The sequence below is a fragment of the Bufo gargarizans genome, unplaced genomic scaffold, assembly GCF_014858855.1.
Source record: "Bufo gargarizans isolate SCDJY-AF-19 unplaced genomic scaffold, ASM1485885v1 fragScaff_scaffold_774_pilon, whole genome shotgun sequence".
NCBI classification, from domain to species: domain Eukaryota; kingdom Metazoa; phylum Chordata; class Amphibia; order Anura; family Bufonidae; genus Bufo; species Bufo gargarizans.
In genome coordinates this window covers 1-24,487 of record NW_025334184.1, presented here as the reverse complement: position 1 = coordinate 24,487, position 24,487 = coordinate 1, and the positions used below count along the sequence as shown (strand labels likewise).

At 44.5% G+C, this 24,487-nt stretch overlaps 1 long non-coding RNA gene across 1 annotated transcript; it reads left to right on the top strand.

Annotated features, from left to right (window-relative positions):
* The first annotated feature begins 6,672 nt into the window (after positions 1 to 6,672).
* LOC122922839 lies at positions 6,673 to 11,962 on the top strand. Its single transcript, XR_006387197.1, has 3 exons — positions 6,673 to 6,761; positions 8,057 to 8,115; positions 11,664 to 11,962. It is a non-coding gene; the product is annotated as an uncharacterized LOC122922839 (long non-coding RNA).
* The last annotated feature ends 12,525 nt before the right edge of the window (positions 11,963 to 24,487 follow it).

The following is a 24,487-nucleotide window of genomic DNA, read 5'->3' as shown; positions in this document are numbered from 1 at the left end:
GAATAAACATATAGTGGACATAATGCACATGATTATATGGTTGTGGTAGGGTTCAATTTTGAAACATGATTATACATAACAGTCAACCCATCTGTGTTGAATACTGCAGAGTACTACTATATATGCCAGATCAAGAACCACTTATAGCATTTGTCTGCACAGTCTCAAAAGATGTTATTATTCCCACAATAATGATTCAATCTAGTTTGCATTAAATATTGATAACTATTGGATGTTTGATTGTGCAGCAAGAGGCAATAGATAGAAGGGGCGGGTGTAATTAAAGGGTGACACAGAGAAAGGAGACAGACGAAGGTTGTACATTACAGCAGTATGGCTGCAGGAATAATTGGTAAAATCCCTAGAATATATAGGAAAGATACTAGACAAGTGTGCGGTGGCCTATTTTAAATGTGTTTGTGAGGATGTCATTATGGGCTGTGTCATTGTATATGCATGGGACTATTAAGTTGGACTATTTAGTCCTATAGGCATGTTGTACGTCACAGCAGTATGGCTGCAGGGATGATTTCTATGAGGAATTGTAAGATCCCTTGAATATATAAGGGGAAGATATTAGACAAGTAGCCTATTTTATATTAAGTGGGACTATTGAGCCTTATAAGCATATGGCGGAATATATCAAAGTAGGAATGCATGTCTAGTCAGGAAGGGGGGGGCAAGGGGGAAGAAGGGGTTGGGTAGGAGGAAAGCTAATACCTCACCCTCGCCCGCGAGGCCTGCGAGATACCTGCTTCCACAAAATACTGATTGAGGGGTGCGATATACCTGCTTCCACAAAGTACTGATTAAGGGGTTTGATATACCTGTTTTCACCAAATATTGATTGAGGCCTGCAAGATACCTGCTTCCACAAAATACTGATAAAGGGGTTTTATATACTTGCTTCCACAACATACTGATTAAGGGGTTCAATATACCAGTTTCCACCAAATATTGATTGAGGCCTGCGATATACTTGCTTCCACAAATACTGCTCTTCTCTAGGGACTTAGGCACAGGGTAATTTTGAAAATGACAGGCATAGAAAGAGGCAGGCCATTCCGCAGGGGTGGTAGGGGTCGGGCAGGTGCATCGGGCCGGAGCCTAAGTGGGAAGTTAGAGAAGGCGCGTGCGATTACTTCAAAGGACGCACCAGAGTTGGTTGAGTGGCTCATTCAGCCTTCTGCTTCTTGCTTCAGAGCCCTTTGCCTCTGGATTAACCATAAATTCAGGATGAGTAGCAGCTCCAGATCTTCAGGACAGTCATTGGTAGCATTGACAGTCATTGATTTTGCAATGTCCATCAATTCTGCTGACCTGGTGTGCATCTGCATTTATTGTGTACCAGTTTAGTATTTTTCTTTTTTTTCTTTTACAATAGTTTTCATGTCATGCTTAAATACTTTTACAAAACATAATAGTGCTTCCTTCTTATAAACAAATGTGAATGTTAGCTTACCAACCTCTTAACCCTTAGAATACCAGAGGGTTTTTCTTTTTTCATTTTTCTTCCCTGTCTTTCTGGAGCCATAACTTTTTTATTTTTCTGTTCACATATCCATGAGGGCTTATTTTTTAGGGGATAAATTGTACTTGCTAATGCCACCATTTAATATTGCATACAATGTAGTGGGAAGCAGGAAAAAAAATTCCAAATGGGGTGGAGTTGGAAAACCCCTTCACAGTTTTACAGGTTTTGTCCCTGCGAGGAAACTGATTGTGCACTTATTATTTGCGAGAAGATCTGTAGTTTTTATTTATACAGAATGTGGGTGACTTTTTTATCACATTTAACTGTATCTCTGTAAAGAATAAATCAAGGCAACTGGACTTACTGTAGATTTCTTGAAAATGTTTCACTTGTTCTTCCAATGAGCTTTCTCAAGAAATCTACAATAAGTCCAGTTGCCTTGATTTATTTTTTACATATATACCATGACCTGGATAAAGGAGAACCTTCACAGACATTTTCCTATATCGACATCTTCACTGCTCGCTGCAGCAACAGGGCAAAAATTATCTGCAGGGATCAAACTCACCCCGGCCATAGCCTTTTCATTCCCCTACCCTCTGGTAGGCATCTTAGAGCCCTACATGCCCCCACCACTAGGCTATAGAACAGCTTTTACCCCAAAACAATCAGTCTCCTAAATGCTTGGAGATTATTGCCCCTTCCTAGGATAGAAACTACCACAGACTGAAAGTGACTGCTGCATTCATGAACCCATGATAATCTCTTGTCTGCAGTGGTGTCTGAATCAGTGTATATATACTCATAAGCACTTCCTACTTTGCTCTTACTATATCTATACTGTGAACTGTGAATAGTAATGCTTTCTATTATTTATTTTTTTTCCTAGTGTAATGCTTTAGTTTAAATGTCAGTTCTTGTTCCTCTGTCCATGGCATCTAGGATTGCTCTAAACAACATTTCATTGTATTGTACATTGTATTGCATTGTATTGTACAGTGACAATAAAGGCATCTTATCTTAATTTATGGATAAGAGAAGCGATGAAAAAATGGTGAATCGGCCATTTTTATACTTTTTCGCAGTAAATACCATTCGCAGTATTTTTATATTTTAATAGTACGATCATTTTTGGATGCGGTGATACCCATGATGTTCATATTTTTTTTATTATTTATGTATTAACTTTTTTATTCTAAGGAAAGGGGGGTGATTTTAATTTTTACATTTTTTTTTATTGTTTTACTTTTTTCAAAATGTTTTTGTAGCCAGTCTAGGAGGCTACAATATCCACTACTCAGTTTTTATAAATGATTTCTATATTCCATTAGGGTCTATAGCAGGGATGGCCAACCTGAGGCTCTCCAGCTGTTGCAAAACTACAATTCCCATCATGGCCAGACAGTCTAGAGCTATCAGCCTACAGCAGGGCATGGTGGGAGTTGTAGTTTTAAAACAGCTGAAGAGCCTCAGGTTGGCCATGCCTGGTCTATAGTATTACTGGAATTACAGGCCAGCATAGAAATTGCAGCTCTAGTACGCTGGGTCTCTTCAGAGAAACCCAACCTATTAGTATTCAGTACTGGCATCCCCGATTGATGCACAGGGATGTCGGTATTAACCTGGAAGCACTCGCTTCTGGGGTTTTTCCCTTTCGATGCAATGATCACAGCATCTAAAGGCTGTAATAACTGGACATTAGCCTCTGCTGTTTTGGAACAGGCCTAAAGGTTGAAGAACCCTTCTTCTGACATAAATTTGGAAGAAGTAAATCCAGCAAAAGATAAGGATGGTCATCATTGAGACCTGCTTCCCCTAAGTTTTGTATATAAAAAAAAAAATATATATATATATATATATATATATTTTCACATTCAATAGTCAACTGCATGGAAAGGGAAAGATTGCAGGACAAGATGCACGTTCAGCTTCTGTGCTGTTGGAAGAGTGTATTTATACTGTTGTCTTTTTGCAATCACCTTGGTGATTAATTTCTGTTGAAAAAAGTGACGAGGAGAAGGAGGAGCATCAGGAGCAATAGACGATATTGAAATCGATTGGAAGGAATAACAGCTTCCTTCTGCTGATGTTGACGAGCTCTGACTGCTGGAGAGGGGTGCAGGCTGGTGGGAGATGCAACGGTTGCTTCATCAGGCTGTAACTCTAAATGAGGTATACAGTTTTCCTACTTTATGGTGACACTCCATGTGTTGACACAGAGCTCTCATGCCAACATTAGAACCCTGGCCACGCCTCACCTTCTGCCCACACATCTTGCATACCGCCACGCTAATGTCCCACAGTGACTTGGTGAAAAATTCCCACATTGATGCCTGCCGCAAATTTTATGAACCTGTGCACTGCTAGTGTGCTCCTCACAAGATTGGAAACGGGTGAATTGGAGTGATGAGATGAAAGTCAATAGACTGCGCTCTGATGGATGCAAATGTGTGTCTGGAAGAAACAAGGGAAAAGGGGGCTAACGGCTCGAGAAATAGACGGTACTATCAAGTTTGGTGGAGGAAGCCTGATGATATAGGGTTGCTTCACAGACAAAGGGGTTGGATACTTGGCCAGGATCAATGGTGGTCTCAATGCTAAGCTGTATGTGAGTATCCTGCAAGATAAGTTACTGTGGCAGGCGCAGCACTATGAATTGCCTTTTGCCCTATGGCATTAGAAGAATTTTGATATCTCTGACTTTTAGTCTAACCAGTCTGTCTATTACTCTGTAATTCCTCTAGCGTCATTCTATGGAAACCATAGGTTTAAAGAGCACACCAAATAACTTCTTTATTAACTTCAACTTGAAAAGATATCACAAAATGGCGGTATGATTAAGATGGTGGTTTAACTGTTCAATCTTGTCATTCAACATCAAATGGTGGATATATTTCTCTCTTGAGTAACCTCTCTTGAGAGGTTTAACTAATAGTTCACTTGCAGTATGCAGTTAGCAGTGCATTATTTTGCAGATTGGTTGAGTATGATCTGGTATGGTTGTGTGCAATTTGGATTTGGATTGCAATTTGTTTGTACGGTATTTTTAGTTTGCAACTGTATTGTTGCAATTGAATTTGCAATTGTATTTGTATTTGCATATACCCAGCTAAGTATACAGCTCTAATCACACTATTAACAATAGGAACACATCATAACTGTATTAAATACCTATTTTGGCCTCTTTGCTTCCATAAAACTGAACTCTGGCTGGATCTGTGTGTGTTCAGCTCCTGTCTCTGGTGAGTAATGATTCCAGCAGCTCCTGCTAGGGGAATTCCCAGACAGGCTGTCTGTGATTGGTGAAAACTCTTGCTGTGCTAGACCTGGCTGTGATTGGTCTAGACCAGGCATCCTCAAACTGCGGCCTTCCAGCTGTTGCAAAACTACAACTCCCAGCATGCCCAAACAGCCTACAGGTATCAGCCTACAGCAGGGCATTGTGGGAGTCGTAGTTTTACAACAGCTGGAGGGCCGCAGTTTGAGGATGCCTGGTCTAGACTTTTGCCCAGAAACAGATTAACACTATGCTTTCTGTTGTTTTTGCTGTGTCACTGAACTTACCTTACATTACAAAATTAATCTTAAAGGCATATTTTTTTTTTCTGCTTCTCTGAACTCAAAATATAACAGTTATATGACTTCCAAAACATGATGTCACAGTAAATAACTCTGCTTTTGTCTTTAACACATAAACATAGGAACTTTATTAGGGTTATGAATAGGTCTAGCTGTATACATATATAAGCTATACTAGCCACCTAGGACAGGTCTTAGCTGGCCAGCTACAGTTACTTCATAGACTTGAGTACTATGGGAAGGAAAAGGACGACATAGTGTTACTGCATTGTTACAACGACCGGAAACATACGTTGAGATTGGCGAAGAAATGGTTTAGTGACAATGAAGTAGAGGTACTGGATTGTCCCCTACAGTCCCTAAACCTCAAACCAATCGAACACTTGTCGATAGAGTTGAAGAAAAAGCTGTATTCGTACCCAAGTGAGTCGACCAGTATGCACCAACATTGGGAATGTGTAGAAGAGACTTGGGAACAGAGTTGGTTCGAGACTTGAATCTGATCGAGAACATGCCCAGAAGGATTCAGGCAAAGTTGAAAGTATAAGGTGGATTTACAAAATACTAACAAAATAATAAAAACTACAATTTAGAATTTTAGGAGCAAAACAGTAACAATGCATTTACATGACAAGAATTTGCATAATTAATCATATGCTAAGTCCAATTATGTTTTAAATAGCTAAGATGATTGTCTATAAAATGATGGTAGTCTCACATTCGAAGCTGTAGTGACTGGTGAGAAATGGAGCCTGAAAGTCAAAAGTTTAAAACATTGTTACCCGTTACCCATCAGTGTATATCCTATTGTCTCCTAAATACATTTGTGATGTAACTACTCAGGATTTGTTTTGTGTAACTATGGAGATATAAAAAAGACATTTTGCAATCAAGATCTATTGTAAAGTTGGTTCATTTTTCATATTAGATATTCTGGGACAATAAAATAATTGGTTTCTAAGGTAGCCGTGCCTTTAAATGGGTTGCTCCACCGTAAACACTTATCTACAGAATAGGTGGTAAATCTCTGATTGTTGGAAGTCCGACCACTTGGGCCCCCATCATTCATGGGAATGGGATACCTGAGTGCCCAGAGTGCATAAAATGGTGAAGAGGCAGCTTGCAACTGAAACCATTGTGTCATACACTCCATGGACTCTGGTACCCTATTATCGGGGTGCTTGTCCACTAAGGGGATGTTCTAGTTCCAAAATATTTAAGATCAATCCCACCAACCAGCTGTTTGAAGGGCCTGTAGCAGTCGTATTCACGTTGTATCCTCTTCAGTGTTTATCTACACTCCGTCTACATTGCAGCAGTGGTGCAGGGTAATTACAGCTTCCTCTCCCTTCTACTTGAATGAAAAAAAAAGGCTGTAGTTAGGTCTCATCAAATCATACGAGTGTATTACTGTACAGTGGTGGCGGCATAAGCGCACGGCATCATAGCAACGAATGACGCCATGGCTTGTGCACTCAGCAGGACGGTAGACCGGGTGACCGTGGTCCGTTGAAAATCCATGCATGTGTGAATAAGGCCTTACCCAGCAACATTTCAGATCAAATTTTTATTGTTTTTATCTTTTTTTTAAATACATTTTAGAAATTCCTTGTGGCAATTGCATTTTGTGCTGGAATCCTTGTAGTCGTAAGCAATGCAGCCTGCATGAGCGGTGATACAAAAGTGAAACCGGGTACAGAGCCTAAAGGTGAGTGTGAGTGAATATACCACACATGAGCTTAGCAGTAGTATACTAATATTATAAGTTGGTTACAAGATTTTACTGGACTTATCTGTTGCTAGTCCACAGGTGACATCTGCAGAGTAGTTTCAGACTTTTTGAGTAATCAGGTGGACAGTGACACCAAATGAAACCAGGGATCAAAACCTGGAGGTGGTCGGGAAAAACAGAGGCAGAGCAGAGTGAAAACCAGGAAAAACTACATGTTAAAGAAGGGCAGACAAAGGGGTTATCACATAGTCCAGAGTCAATACCAATACAGTTTATGATTGGTTAAGTGGGGTCAGAAAACAATATAACTGTCAAATCACACCAGATTGCAGGACAAAAATACTGACAAAAGAGATACAGAGCAAGTCCAAATAGAGTGCCAGGCACAGTGAGTGAGCCTACTGATTGGCTGGACAGTAGGGATGAGCGAACCCGTGGAAGTTCGGGTTCGCCGGTTCGTCCGAACTTCATGTCAAAGTTCGGGTTTGGGACCTGAACTTGAGCCTGAATCCCATTGAAGTCAACGGGGACCCAACCTACACTTTATTATTTTCCGTTATAACATGGTTATATCGGAAAATAATAGTATTATTAAGACAGAATGCAAAACAATATGGCCATTAAGGGGTTAAAAAAAGCAAAACAACTCGCCTCATCTCCTTGATCGCGCTGCAGCAGCTTCTTCTATCTTCACTGAACCGGAACTGCCAAAGGACCTAAGATATGCATGATGACCATGTGGGAGGGCGCAGTGATGTCATTGCGCACATTGCAGGTCCTTTGGATGGTCCTGTTCAGTAACGATAGAAGAAGCTGCTGCAGCACAATCAAAGGGATGAGGCGAGTTGTTTTGCATTCTGACTTAAGGATGCTATTATTTTCCGGTATAACCATGTTCTAATGGAAAATAATGCAGGCACCCGAACACCGAACTTCAGTAAAAAAAAAGTCTGGGTTCGGGTACTCGAACTGAACTTGCAAAGTTCGGTACGAACCTGGGTGGGCTCATCCCTACTGGACAGCCGTACATTCTGCTTGGAGGAGTAGCTGAGCCCTGCTACTGGACAGCAGTGTGCTCTGTGCAAATACCAGCTGGTATCCCTACCAACGCTACTGAGAGGACACAAGTGGCCAGACCTGTCAGGAAAAGACATTGCAGGACGCATCTTTGCACTAAAGCTGCTATGGCAGGATCTCCCATAAAATGGCAGAATACATTTTAATTGTCTTTGTTTTTATATGTTGAATTTATTTTCAATATTTTTTTGCAGGTTGTTACTTGCCTTGACTGTACATGTGATTCTAATGGAAAATACGAATGCTGCACAGCGTAAGAGAAATCCTTCACTAGTTCATTATAAAGAAGTCCATATGTAATAAATCATTACAGACTGACATACAATACACTCTGAAATAAGTACTGTCACAAATAGCACCCATAATTTCTAATAGATAGCGCTCCTGTTGCTGGTGCTGTGTCACGTGCGGTTCACTGTGACAGTTGTGGACGTGTTGGCTGCATGCCCTCTCGCGTACTGGCTGCAGACTGACTCCTGTGTATGCTGGTTGCGGTGTCTTGTGTGAAATGTTGCCTGTGAATGTGTGTACTCCCAGGGATGTATCTCTGTACAGTTCTTGTCACTGTTGCCATGCAGGCTGACTGCTGGCGCTCTTGCATACTGGCTGCAGGCTGACACCTGTGTATGGTGGTTGCTTGGGGCTGCGTGCTGGCTGTGGTGTTGTGTTTGAACTGTGGCCTGTGTTTGTGGCTCCCTGTGTCTGTATCTCCATGGATCCTGTCACAGGTGCCGTGCAAGCTGGCTGCATGACCTTTGTATACTTGCTGTGGGTGTTCCAATGTATGCTGGTTCTGTGATGCGTGCTGGCTGCGGCCTTGTGTGTGAACAGGGTTTAAGTATGGATGTATTTCTGTTTGTGTCACAGATTGTTTGGTCTCTGCGTACTGGCTGTGGGTAACTCCGTGTACTGCAGCCTGTGTTCACTTCTCTGTTCATGCAGGCTCCCCTCCCTGTTTGGTTCTGGTGGGATTAACTTCCCGTGGTCTGTTCCTGGGTGTGGCTTATCAGATGCCTTTGTTAATCCAGCTATATCTATCTGTGAGCTCTGGGGCTCGGGGTCAGTTCTGTCTTCATCCTTGCTCAGTGTAGCGCCTTGCTGCTCACCCAGGAGGTCAGTCTATCTTCTACCGTGCTGAGTGTTGCACCTTGCTGCTTACCCAGGGGATATTGCCATCTGCCCTTGTTTGTGGTGTCGCCTGGCAATGCATTGTTGTTGTTTCCTTGTCTGATTTTCTGTACCTGTTCTGTGGTGACATTGTTATCCGTGTCCATGTCTTGCCTGTTCTTCTGTACCTGTTCTCTGTCTAGATCCACTTTGTTCCATGTCCAGCCTGATAGAACAGACAAGATCAGAAGCAGTAGGCACTGCCAGGCTAGACATGGAACAGACAAGATCAGAAGCAGTAGGCACTATATCCAGCCTGGCACTGCCTACTGCTTCTGATCCTGTCTGTTCCATGTCTAGCCTGGAAGTGCCTACTGCTTCTTTTCCTTTGTCTGTCCTGCCTTCGTGAGAGGGTCCCTGGGTTCTCCGGAGGGAGCATTTCTAGTCTGTCTGCAGCTCAGCCTGAGACAGCCATGCTTCTATTCTGCATGGGGTCCAGGCATCTGCTTCTGTGCTGGTTCCCATTTGTCTGGTTCTGTGTCCTGTGTTTGGTTGGGTTCCAGTCCCGTTGTCTGTTTCCGCTGCAGGTAGCGGCCAAGTGTACAGGGACCTTCCTGGAGGTGTGTCCAGTGAGTCCTCGACCCAGTTCATCCCCACAACCAGGGGCTCTATGAACAACAGGGCTCACTGGCTCACCCTCTGGGCTTTGCCTCTGGTCTGCCAGTGCACTTGGTTCTGTGGTAGTGCTAACCTGCATATGTGACTGTCATGTTGCTTATTACATGTGTAATAAAGTACTCTCTTGGTCCCTGGTCTGTATTCTGCCTGTGTCCTGTTTGCAAGACGTCCCGGAGGTCTGCATTGTGCCTCCGGAACGTGACAGATTGCTGATAACACCCAGCAGCTTATTCACCCAAATTTGAGAATCCAGGTGTAATTATTTAATTTCTATTTAATAAGTTGGACACCCCAATAACAGTTAAATTACACAGCTTATTCACCTCAATTTAAGAATCAGGGCCTAATGGAATCGCTTTTCTATTAAACAAGGTGGACACTGTACAATTCGATAGCTCTGTGCCCTTCACAGGGATTGATGAAAAGTGGGCTGTCTCCTATGGATCCCTTTAGCTTCAGATTACAGATCCTGCACTGTCCCTGCAGTCTCCCTATGCTCTTACTACAGTCTCCATATGCTCACCCTAAAGCTCTTCATACAATCCCCCTACACCGTCCCTGCAGTCTCCCTTTCCAATATTCCATAATTAAAGGCTTCTTGAACACTGTCCCTAGCGCTTATCATGTATTTTCCTATGCTCAGCTTACAGTGAAATGACTAACACTACACGGGATGAGTATTTTATAGGGCTGTGACATTACAAGGGCAGGTTAGCTGCTGATTGGCTGTCTGCATGGATTATAGGCGATTTTGCATTCCCAGGCTTTTTTCTTTCACTTTTTAGCACGTGTAGCCGCCATTTTAGGGGGAAAAAAAACTAATAGTTACCACGAAATGTGAAGAAATTCGCATTAGCTGCAAATTGAATTTTTCCTAAACTTCAGATTGAATTCCATATCAGATGCTTTGATTCTCTCAACACTACTCCTGACTGTAATTGGTGCTATATACAGTGCTCCCAACAATAATGGTAGATAGTTCCCTGAAAGTAATAGTTCCACCAACAATAATCCTGCCAAACAGTGCCCATATTAGTAATAGTGTTACACAGAGCACCACAATAATCGTGCTTGGCAGAGTGTTCTTCTCATCCTACATAGCTCCCCCAAAATAACTATACCAATCAGAATGGGCACAGAGTGCATAGAAGCACACATAAAAAGTACCCACATAACGTCCCTTAAAATTATTTTTGTCAACCAGAGTTCCCGTATGTTGCTAAGCAAAAGGCCCCAACAGTAATAATGCCAAAAGTGTTCCTCAGAATAACTCTGGCAAGCGTAGTTCTTCTGAAGTACCCTGAATATAAACAGTGGCAATATACAGAACGTAGATAAATGAATGAACTGGATGGGGGGCACTCTGTATTTGGTGACACGTGTAAGGTACTTTGAAGGATAATAAAATTTTAAAAAAACTCTAAAACAATTCAACAATACAACATATAAGCAGCATAATGTCAGTACTTCATATCATTCCAATATCATTGGCATAGATCTTCCGCGTTTAAATAGCCAGTCTATGGAACAAAAAGAGAACTCCAAATGTCATACGATATCAGGTCTCAAAAATGCCTTGAGATATATTGGCACTGCTGTTGTATGAGGTTAGATGATTGTCCTATTCCTATTGGCATATAAATCGCAGTGGATATCATTATATATAATAATAAAAGATATCTTTCACCCCTCCAGGTTTGGTTGTTTGTTATGAGTTACTCACAGTAGGTGGATAAATGATCTATGATCCGCTTGTTAGATACAATATACAGAACATCCCGCCAATATAGATGTGCCAAAGTAGAGGTCCACCATAGAGCCTCCTGTGGGACACAGAGCCAATGGGTACACCACAGCCTTAAAAAAGTAGAGACTACCATTAACACTCTAAAACTACTTGGAACCCACTAGTGATAAATAGCTACCAGGCTATATACTGTACATAGTGTTTTACTTAGGTACAGTATTTATAAACAAAGTGTGTAATGTGTTTTAATATTCCTTTGCTTTATATAGTTACGGTAAACCAGTAAACTATGATAAGGAGAGATGCAAATTCGTGTTTGACCGGAAAAACTGTGTCTACAACCTGATTCCAAATGAAGATCCAACCAAACAGTGTGAATCTTACGGAATGGTGGGCTAAACATATTGTCTGCAATGTCTACCTCAGTACTTATCTCTATAGAGGACGATGGTCAAATGTATTTACCATCAGCAAGTTAAACGGGTTGTCCCACAAAAAATATTTTGTAATTGCATGTAATTCAAAATTTTGGATGAGTTATTCAATAAAATGTATCTGGATAGCGCCACCTGCTGTTTTGTTTTTTTCTTATTTCTTGTTTGGCTCACTGAGAAGGCCGCACATGTAGTTTCATCCTTTAACTGCCTCCTGGTCTGTGATAGGGAAAGGGCTCCAGCAGAAAAGACACGTTCCCTGAGCAATTGCCCCGGGCCCCTGCTGTTTATAGTTAAGTGGGCTGACGGTGGGAGACTTTTTTTTTTTTCATTCAGTTGCTTTATTTTCCTCCTCCACATGCTCCCTGACTGCCTCTCTAACATGCTGCAGGGTCCTTGTAGACACAATCAGCGCTGCTGTCCACCCCACCCGGTCTCACCATCCATCTCACCAGACCTCAGTGACAGCACAGCATCATCTACAATCCTGATGCCACACACTGGCATCAGGACGTTCTGTGTGGGCGGATCTATCCTTTGCCGGCACTTGCTCCAGGCTGCAAGGACCAAACCAGACTGGGATGGCTGCGTCCTGTGCTGCATTCAACCCCCAGGCTCTGACCTCAGCTGCTGGACTGCAGGGGGCTCCCGGACCCTCTTATCAAAGCACCTGGCCTGCTCCCTCTCCAGCTGGTAAGTCCTTCTGTAAAAAGTATGCAGAAATGTCTGTGAAGGAGGGTGCAGGGCTGCTGGGTCACACTCATTGTAGGAGCTCTGCACTGCCCTCAAGTACTGATGGCCACTGATCTGTGTTCCCACTGTCAGCTCTGTGTTTCCCCTGTAGCCCCTCTCTGAGCTCCCTGTGCCCCCTGTGTCTGCTGTGTGCACTCCCTGTGCGTGCTGCCTATGCCCGCTGTGTGTTCTCCTTGTGCATCCTGTGCGTGCTACCTGTGCCCGCTGTGCGTGCTGCCTGTGCCTGCTGTGCGTGCTGCCTGTGCCCGCTGTGTGTGCTGCCTGTGCCCGCTGTGTGCGCTCCCTGTGCCCACTGTTTGTTCTGCCTATGCCTCCTGTGTGTGCGCTCCCTGTTCCCTCTGTGTGCACTCCTGGTGTACGCTCCCTGTGCCCTCTGTGTGCGCTACTACAACGGACGGGGTACTACCGGGGCCCACAGTTTTGTCAGTTGCATTTCAATAATGAGGGACGGAGTCCCCCTAAGTAGATAGTGGTGGTGGTGGTAGCCAGGTGTAGGAATGCCAGAGTAGTGTAAGGGCTGCCTATAATGTCTCTTTCGGTGTTGTGGCTGTGCACATGTCACAGTGCTCCTATCTGGATATCCAGGAACCCCAGACGTTGTCGCCCGAAGCAGTGCAAACAGGGGGAATAGTTGAGGGAATTGTAGAAATTATTGAGTCCAGACTTTGTATATAGGTGATAACAGCTTTACTTGAATAAACTTGCATTAGAAAACAATCATACAACTTTATCTTGGTCACCAGCAAGCTTTGGCATAAGTTTTGGCAGGCAAACACATTCGGCCCACTACATCTAAACCTCTTTAGCTCTGCTGTGCTGTCAGATTAAATAGAAACTTTTTCTTTCTGCTTCACTTAACTTTCTGTAGTCTGACACTGTCTTTATCTTGATCTGTATCTGTATCTCTATCCAGGGAACTTCTCCTCCTGGCTTCTGAAGGTTTCAGCTTGGTCCTCTAGACCTAGAAGAGCTGATGGAGTGCTCAGCTGGCTTGCACACACCATTCCTTTTGCAGGGGGTACTCTAGACTGACCTTCGCTAACTAAACTCCTCCCTCTCCAGAGAGGGCTAGAATGGATAGGTCCGATTCCAGGCAAACTAGCTCTGCCAATACAGTCGCCATCTGCAGACGAACCAGGTACATTACACTTTAACAGTTACAAAATCTGAAATCCAGATTCACATTATGCAGGACCTGGCAATAAATACACATGATGACACAGAATCAACTGCAGGACATAGTAGAGGGGCCCAAAAGGTGGTAATGCCACTCTGGGGCGTTACATTCCCTGGCACTTAAGAACCAAGCCGCCCTTGGCTTGTGCTTAGGGTAATTATAAATACCAATATAAATATGCTCTCCGGGTACCTGAAACAATACAAAAGTGCTGCATAGAAAATACATACAAAGACTGACATAGACAGACAAAGGTAAGAGCCCTATATGGGAAAGTCGTTAAATAAGGATTTTAACAAGCCCTAAAAAAATAAAAAAATTGTGTTTTGGGGGTGACAGAAGCCCTTTAAGTACAACCCCGCTATGTGTTCTGCCTGTGCCCTCTGTGTTCTCATCCTGTGCCCTGTGTGTGCGATCCCAGTATTTTCTCCCTGTACCTCTTGTGTGTGCTCCCTATGACCCCTGTGTGTTCTCCCTGTACCTACTGTGTGCGCTGTCTGCACCCCTTGTGCCCCCTGCCTGTGCCCCCTGTGCACGCTCCCTGTGCCCCCTGTGTTCTCTCCCTGTGTCCCCTGTGTGTGCACCCTGTGACCTCTGTTTGTTCTGCCTGTACCTCGGGTGTGTGCTCCCTGTGCCCACTGTGTGCGCTAACTGTCTGTGCTTCCTGTGTCTGCTATGTGTTCTACCTGTGCCTTCTGTATGCGCAATCCCAGTATTTGCTCCCTGCCTGTGCCTGCTGGGTGTTCTCCCTGTGTGCACCCCTTGTGCCCCCTCCCTGTGTGTGCTTCCTGTGCCCCTGTGGGAACTCCCACTAGCCTTCAGTAAACATAGAATAGGTGAACAAAAAAGAGAAACCTCTTAACTGACAGAAATTATATATATTATTCATAAATAATAACCACAAATCACTCCTCCAGTTTAGAATTAGAGATGTTTGCGTTCGCCGCGGCGGGCGAACATGTGCAATGTTCGGTCCGCCCCCTATTCGTCATCATTGTGTAAACTTTGACCCTGTACCTCACAGTCAGCAGACACATTCCAGCCAATCAGCAGCAGACCCTCCCTCCCAGACCCTCCCACCTCCTGGACAGCATCCATTTTATATTCATTCGGAAGCTGCAGTGAGAGGAGGGACAGTGCTGCTGCTGCTGATTTAATGGGGAAATCGATAGCTAGGCTAGTGTATTCAGTGTCCACTACAGTCCTGAAGGACTCATCTGATCTCTGCTGTAAGGACAGCACCCCAAAAAGCTCTTTTTAGGGCTAGAACATCAGTTTGCTTTTTTTTCCCTGTGTAATCTAATTGCAGCTGCCTGCCAGCGTGTGTGTCAGGCTCACAGCGTATACTGTGCCCACTTGCCCAGTGCCACCACTCATATCTGGTGTCACAGTGCTTGCATTTAAAAAACTAATATTTTTTTTTACTGTAATATAATAGCAGTCAGTTGCTGGCACGCGCGTGTGTTTCATGCCCTGCAAGTCCATAGTGTCACCATCGCATCTCATATCTGGTGTCACATTCGATTACATTTAAAGAAAAACAACAATTTTGACTGTGAATAAATAGCAGTCAGTTGCCTGCACGTGTTTGTGTGTTTAAGGCCCAGCTGCAAGTGAACAGTGTCACCAGCGCAACTCATATCTGGTTTCACAGTAGCTTGCACGCATAGTACAACTTAACTAATCTAAAAAAAATGACAGGCAGAGGCAGGCCACCCCACAGGGGCCGTCGTGGTCGTGGTGCTGTGATTCCCTTTGGCCCTAGAATAATGCCCAGTGTTTAGAGGCCATTTACCCTGAACTCGAAAAGTTCTGAGGACGTAGTTGACTGGCTAACACAGGACACCCAATCTTCTACAGCTTCCGCTCGGAACCTTGACGCACCATCCCCCTCCAGCTCAGCTTTGGACACCTCTCAAGTTACCACTCGCCCGCCCGCCGCCACCACCAACACTAGCACCACAGCTGCTTCACTTGATCCCTCAGAGGAGTTATTTACACATCAGATGGATGAAATTAGTGATGCGCAACCATTATTGCCAGAGGATGTAGATAACAGGGATATGTCTTAGTCAGGCAGCATTACACACATGGACGTACAGTGTGATGATGATGATGTTGATAGAAAGGGTCTCTGAGGCTCACCAGACGGTCAATATGGATAGAGGTGCTCAATCACCGGTACACCTAAAAACCGCAGAGTGGTAACTTGAGAGGTGTCCAAAGCTGAGCTGGAGGGGGATGGTGCGTCAAGGTTCCGAGCGGAAGCTGTAGAAGATTGGGTGTCCTGTGTTAGCCAGTCAACTATGTCCTCAGAACTTTTTGAGTTCAGGGTACGTGGCCTCTAAACACTGGGCATTATTCTAGGGCCAAAGGGAATCACAGCACCACGACCACGACGGCCCCTGTGGGGTGGCCTGCCTCTGCCTGTCATTTTTATGTAAAAAGAGAATTGTGATGGCACACTCGCATTTGGTTTTGTTAGATAAAATTATTTATTATTGTTAATAAAAATATTTAATTAAGATTATTTGAATAGAAATAAATATAAATGAAGATGATAGTATTACATTTATGAGACTTGCAGATATTAGATCAATCGTGATGTTATTTAGAATCAGGTATAAGGTTTGGTTGGACTATGATATATCTGTTCAAATAGGTAGTAAATGGTAGTGAAAGGTGATCGGAGTGTTTCCTGACAAAAATGATAGTCTGATGTTCAAATGGTACTTCTAGTATAGTCTCGAGTCCATAAACATGTGATCACATAAAGCATAAGTGTTGCGTGATTTCAAGTGACAAAAAGGTGTACAATGTCTCCTCATATAAAATCCAATATAGATAAAAATAAAAATAAATAAGTATCTGTGCAAAGTTATGAAAAAATATATAGCTCAATTGAGTAGAAAACGTGTTGTGCACAACAAAATCCTATATTAAATAGCAATCATAATGTCCATAAGAAAGCTTTGGAATGTAAATTGTAACATATATGTCACATAGACAATGTTCATGTGTTGGATCACGATGAGATCAATGTTATTGTGATCGTAACCGTTATTTATCTTGCATTTTCTCCCATTATTCAGGTCATGGAGTGCCCGCCTTTTAAAGAGAGAGCGATCCTCCTTGTAAATGGTAGACCTGCTCGAATTTGCATGTAAGTTTTCCAAGTGCTATTATTGTATATTGTCTATACCATTAAAAAAAAAAAGTACATTTAGTAAAATTGCATATGGGCAATTAAGGGTGTATATTACACAGAACAGAAATATAAGCCACTTATCAGTTTTAAACAAAAAACCATATAGAAATACCACAATACCATTGCGACTATAGAATAAACATTTTTAACAGAAAATTTATTTCTATTCAAATAATCTTAATTAAATATTTTTATTAACAATAATAAATAATTTTATCTAACAAAACCAAATGCGAGTGTGCCATCACAATTCTCTTTTTACATGATGATGATGTTGCACCCGCTGCTGCTTCCTTTGCCGAGTTGTCAGATACAAGTGAAGCGATTGATGATGACGATGTGTCCGTGGATGTCACGTGGGTGCCTGCTCAAAGAGAAGAAGAACAGGGGGAAAGTTCAGATGGGGAGACAGAGAGGAGGAGGAGACGAGTTGGAAGCAGGGGGAGCTAGTGGCACAGTCAGACAGCATGTATCGGCACCCGGGGTCAGCCAGACAGCACGCCAATCAACGCATGCTGTTGCCACCACCAGAATGCCGTCATTGCAGAGCTGAGCAGTGTGGCATTTTTTTGTGTGTCTGCCTCTGACAACAGCGATGCCATTTGCAACCTGTGCCAAAAGAAACTGAGTCGTGGGAAGTCCAACACCCACCTAGGTACAACTGCTTTGCGAAGGCACATGATCGCACATCACAAACGCCTAGGGGATCAACACATGAGTACAAGCAGCACACAAACTCAAAGCCGCCATCCTCCTCCTGGTCCAGCATCTTCAGCCACATCAACCACTGCTGTCCTCCTTGCCCCCTTTCAACCATCCGCCACTCCATCTCTCGCCTCATCTGCCCACAGTCAGGTGTCTGTCAAAGACATGTTTGAGCGTAAGAAGCCAATGTCACAAAGACACCCCCTTGCCTGGCGTCTGACAGCTGGCTTGTCTGAACTCTTAGCCCACCAGCTTTTACCATACAAGCTGGTGGAGTCTGAGGCCTTCAAAGAATTTGTAGCTATTGGGACACCACAGTGGAAGGTACCCAGCTGAAATTTCTTTGCACAAAAGGCAATCCCCAACCTGTACTCGATTGTGCAAAAGGAAGTCTGGCACATGTCTGGCACACAGTGTTGGGCCAAGGGTCCATCTGACCACTGATACCTGGTCTGCAAAGCACAGTCAGGGCATTGGGTAAACCTGCCGACGGCTGCCAAGCATGGAATGCGTGGCTCTGCAGAGGAGTTGGTGACACCGCCATGACTTGCAGGCAGGCCTGCTGCCACCTCCTCTACTCCTCCTACTCCATCCTCTTCGATAACCTCCTTGGCTGAGTCCTCTTCTGCTGCTTCGTCTTGCTCCACATCAAGCTCCCCAGGGGCACCCCCCCAGCTCCCCAGGGGCTATTCCACATCACGGATACGACAGTGTCACACCGTCTTGGGGTTGACTTGCCTGAAAGCAGAGAGTGACACCAGACCAGCACTCCTGTCCACCCTGAACGCACAGTTGGATCAGTGGCCGACTCCGCACCAACTGGAGATCGGCAAAGTGGTGTGTGACAACGGAAGCAATTTGTTGGCGGCATTGAATTTAGGCAAGTTGACACATTTGTAATTTGATCGTACAACGCTTTGTGCATAAGTACCCAGGCTTGCAGGACGTCCTCAAGCAGGCCAGGAAGGTGTGTGGCGATTTCAGGCGTTCCAACACGGCCATGGCGCACTTTCCAGACATTCAGCGCCGAAACAACATGCCAGTAAGGCGCTTGATTTGCGACAGCCCGACACGTTGGAATTCAACACTCCTAATGTTCGACCGCCTGCTCCAACAAGAAAAAGCCATCAACGAGTATTTGTATGACCGGGGTGCTAGGACAGCCTCTGCGGAGCTGGGAATTTTTTTGCCACGTTACTGGACGCTCATGCGCAATGCCTGTTGGCTCATGCGTCCTTTTGAAGAGGTGACAAACCTAGTCAGTCGCACCGAAGGCACCATCATCCCATTTGTTTTCTTCCTGGAGCATGCCCTGCGAAGAGTGCTGGATCAGGCCGTAGATGAGCGTAAAGAGGAAGGGGAAGAGTTGTGGTCACCATCACCACCAGAAACAGCCTTATCAGCATCGCTTGCTGGACCTGCGGCAACGCTGGAAGAGGAGTGTGAGGAAGAGGAGTCAGAGGAGGAATGTGGCTTTGAGGAGGAGGAGGAAGACCAACCACAACAGGCATCCCAGGGTGCTCGTTGTCACCTATCTGGTACCCGTGGTGTTATACGTGGCTGGGGGGAAGAACATACCTTCAGTGAGATCACTGAGGACGAGGAACAGGACATGAGTAGCTCGGCATCCAACCTTGTGCAAATGGGGTCTTTCATGCTGTCGTGCCTGTTGAGGGACCCTCGTATAAAAAGGCTGAAGGAGAACGACCTGTACTGGGTGTCGACGCTACTAGACCCCCGGTATAAGCAGAAAGTGCTTGAAATGTTACCGAATTACCGGAAGTCGGAAAGGATGCAGCAGTTCCAAAATAAATTAAAAAGTATGCTTTACACAGCGTATAAGGGTGATGTCACAGCACAACGGGAATCTAACAGATCCAGCCAGCTAGAATAGCTGAGGGGATAGTGCAGCATAGTACTGTGAAGCATTAACTGTTTACCCTCCAAGTATCTTGCAAGATTTATACCTGCCGTATTGTGAAGTAAACCTGCTGTGCATTTGTGCTATAAGGGACTGCATCATTATCAACTGTAACTGTCTGTACAAAGTTGGACTGTTCTTCCAAAGTAAAGCAACGTTTGGTTTACCATCTATGTACTTCATCACTACTCCTGAACGGAGCCTCCGTCTGCATTATTATGAGCGGATCCGTTCAGAACGGATCCGCCCGAACGCTAGTGTGAAAGTAGCCTAAGGTGATCATTAAAGCCTACTAGGCCAACAATGGGCCCACACTGCAGAATCATTGTTTTCTGATTCACTTAACTGTCACTGAACTACCTCCGCACGACCATAGGCTTTGAAAAACCGCCATCGCCTGCAATCTCCCAAACGTGCGCATGAGCACAGTCATCACTACACCAAGATTGACGCATAGAGGAATACAATTTATGGCATGAGTGTGTCAACTATTGACAACTCTTTGCGGTTTTCTAAAATCTATTCCATACACGTCCCCTGATAGGGGATGTAACAGGGAATAAACTGATAGGAATAGTACTACTTAACACACCACTCCTATCTGGTGGCACAGTAGATTGAACGCGCAGTGCCCCAAATTGGAAGTAGGAGGACCGACCAAGCATCTTTTTCCATCTCCCGGTTCCTAAAATCGATTCCATATACTCGTCTCCTGATAGGAATAGTACTACTTTACACACATTATATTTACGCAAAGAGAGGCAACGCAGAGAGAGGAGTCTGAGGAAGAGGAGTCAGAGGAGGAAGGTGGCTTTGAGGAGGTGGAAGACCAAACATAGCAGTCGTCCCAGGGGGCTTCTTGTCACCTTTCAGGGACCCTTGGTGTTGTACGTGGCTGGATGGAGGAAGAGACCTTCAATGACATCAGTGAGGACAAGGAACGGGACATGGCTAGCTTTGTATCCAACCTTGTGCAAATGGGGAGTTTGCGGTGGTGCAAATGGACTGTTTGCGGTGCATTAAACAGGGAGTTTGGTCTGTCATAGTTTGGTCTGTCACCGTGAAGCAGGCGTAACCGTTACACTACATGATCGATACAACATCATACCTGATGTTTTAAAGCACGTTATTCCAAACAATCTAGGAATGTTAGGCGCTTTATGCCCTTTATAGATTAAAACCAGACTCTGCGTCCACTATGTAAATTTTCCATGGGAGTTTTGCCATGGCTCCCCCTCCGGCATGCCACGGTTCAGGTGTTAGTCCCCTTGAAACAACTTTTCCATCACTATTGTGGCCAGAAAGAGTCCCTGTGTGTTTTAAAATTCGCCTGCCTATTGAAGTCGATGGAGGTTCGCCCGTTCGCGAACATTTGAGGAAATTCGCATTCGCCGTTCGCGAACGGAAAATTTTATGTTTGCGACTTCTCTAATGCCTAATAGCTGGTTTTATTCTTGGGTTGGGAAACCTTCCTCTGGTATAAATCCTCTTGCTGTCAATAAACTTCTGCCCTTCAGCTTTCTACTTGGCTGGATAAGATTAGCACTGCTCTGTACTCTGTGCAAGATGCAGGATTACTTCAGGAGGAAACTTCTTCTCCTGGACGCAGGTTAGGAACCTGGGCTATCTAGCTGCATGTTAGAAGCTGATCTTCAGCTACCACTTGGCTAAAGTGAACACTGGCTTCAAACCACACACACCCTCTCCTGGACTGGACCTGTCTATATATACTAGGGGGTTCCCTAACTCCCTCTACAGCTTGGGAGGAGAAACTACACCCCTAGCATGCCTGGTACACGGGAGATAACATGACCATATACATTACAATGCAATACAAAATACCATGACCATGTTCCACAGGAGGTGGGGAACAACATGACCCAATTGACCTTTCAGTAGTGCCCACCTTTACGTAGTGGGACGCTACACTGGGACTTGTGATACACTACCACAGCTTACTGCTACCTGTTAAGAGAAGAAAAGAAGAACATCTGGAACATCTGCTGCAGTGATTTTTTTTTTTGCAGCAGCAGCAGAAGTTCCAGATCCTTAATCCACCCCCCCCCCCTTCCCAAGCCCTAATCCCTGTCCCTATCCCCCCCCCCCCTTTTGATTTAGAAGCTGAACAAAAACATTCATTTTTCTGAATGGTCTGCTCAGTTTACTGTGCAGATTTTTTATCCGTGTACGTAGTATATATATATTTTTGCTTTATAAGACGTACTTTTTTCCTTCAAAAGTGGGGGGAAAACAGCCGTGCGTCTTATAAAGCGAATACTTCATTATGGAAGCGTTCACTAGTATAAATTAGATGCCGTGAGTTTGGAGCATACCGCCGCAGGCGCTTGTAGTACTCACCCTCCCCGGTCTTCCTTGCTGGAGCCGTTGCTTCACTGGTGACACAGTTTCCGCCATTACGGCTTCTGCCTGATAGTCAGAAAGGAACAGCCGGAGGACGCCCTCTCCTGGACAGATGGCACGCTGAGGACACTTTATATTCCCAATCCCTGAGAGAGTGGGAGAAGCAGCCTGCGAAAGGGGACAGCCCGGGGTAGAAGAGGCAGCACAGCTCGTAACCTGCATGGCTCAGATACTACCGATCCGCTTTCTGTAGCACCTGCAGGTACCGGAGCATCGCCCTCCAAGGCCCTGCCAAACACAGACGCAGCATGTCAGTTGGTGGGAGGTTAATTTGTTCCGCCGGGCAAAGATCCCTTCTAAGCAGGGCCTAACTTCCTAATCTGTCAGTGCTGCCCTTCTGGTATCTGGTAACAGCACTGTACAGTATATGTAAATCACATAGCTAATAACAGCACTGTATATGTAACTCATAGCTGATATAAGGTCTGATGGGGGTCTGACATTGTGGGCTGATGTGATGTCCTGATATGGGGGTCTGATCTGATGTTCTGATATTTATGGGGGTCTGATAAAAAAAAAAAATTCTTACTTTCCTCCTCTTAAATCTGGGGTGCGTCTTCTCATCGGGTCCGTCTTATAAAGCGAAAAATGCGGTATATATATATATATATATATATTTTATATACACACACATCTATAATATATATATAACGTCTTGTCTATGTATCTCCCCACTTCAACCAGGTTTTGACGTGGTGGAGATACATAGACGACAGTTTCCTCATCTGGACAGGCACCATGGAGGCACTAATGGACTTTCATGTATTTTTGAACTCCATTGACAAGGAAATCCAATTTACATTAACGGCATCAGAAGACAGGGTGCAGTATTTAGACACCCAGGTATACATAGAGGACGAAAAAATACACATGGATTTGAATATTAAACCAACTGACAAGAACACATTATTGCATTTTGCAAGTGGACATCCAAGGAGGATGGTAAATTCTTTACCATTTCAGTCAAATGCTCAGAGTGAGGAGGATAGTGGATAAGGAAGATAAATATGAATCAGGCTGTAATGCAAGGCACCAACTAACAGACCAGTGATGAAAGCAAAAAGGTGTTTATTCACCAGAAACATAAACGTCCAGGACACTTGCTGGTAACAAGGAATAATAACAAAAAACCAGGCAAGGAGATTCCAGGAATAGTCCCAACCAGTGCTGAATGATGCTGTGCACTTGGCAGTCGAGTCACTCCAGATCTTGGGTCCGCAGTAAAGGACAAAGTTCCTGGCAGTCTTCAGTCACTAGGAGTTGTGACCTATACCTGGTTGAGGGAAAATAACAGTGGGCACTGATCACCCTGAGAGACCTCCTTTTAAATGCCTGCTGACCAATCCCAGGGTGCCAAGTGTCCACTACCATAGGTGAACAAATTGCCCTGCACCTGAGTACAAGGCCTAAGGCAATCACAAGTTGATTAACCCATGGCTGGCTCCCTAATCCACTTTGCTCTTGTGAGTTAGTATAATATGCGCCACTGGTCGACGAAGTGCATAAGAAGCGCGTACTCGCGACCGTGTATCCCTTTGCGAACCTGCCCTCGTGCGTACGCACGGACGCATGATTGACTCAGCGCCAGTATGCGAGCGCGTGGACCCAGATGCGGAAACGGAAGTCGCAGGAGACACCGGAGACAACCCTGGCCGCGGCGTCTTGTCACTCGCCTGGCCACTCTGTCCCCGGGACTCCGACGGTCCTCCCCTCCGATGTCCACGCGAACGCATCTCCGCACTGGCTCGCAAAGGGGTCAGCGCTGGTGCATCAGAGACACGCATAACCTGTCCCGCAACTCCACGAGGACCCCTCTTGGTTCCCCTGGAGTGCAAAGCAGGTGAGGATCTTACACAGGCACTAAAGAATATGGAGCAGTCATCTGTGAACAGAGGCTACCCTAGAAATTTGGTCAAAAGACATGCTGACAAAGTAAGAAAAATGTCTAGAGATGAACTGTTAATCACAAAACAGAAGCAGGAAAGTGAAAGGTTACCTTTTGTGTCATCTTACAATGAGTTGAGCCCAAGCATTGAACGTATAGTGAGGCGGCATTGGGGGCTACTTAGTAGTGGGGAAAAAAATCATAAAGAAAATTAGTTGAGATTTATGATTTTGGATCATGTAAAACCGTTAGAAAGAGGGGGCTATAGGTTAACTATATTAAAGAAAAATGAGCTCAGATGGATCTTCCGTTTAGATACATTGAAACCCAAATGTTTAAATGTTGAGTTTAGGGTAACTGGGGGGATGGTGGGCTAGGGCCCCCTCCTCTATTGCTCATGACTTTGTGTATCCAGAATGCTGTATTACGTGGATCCAGTGGGAGTTACGCGGATTAATTATGCCACAATGTGATTTTGTGTATTGTTGTATGATTTAAGTGAATAATTAGGAAGTAGACATGCTGGGTAGGAGATTGGTCTCACATAAAGTGATGGAAACAAGGAGGATGACAGATATATACATTGCCC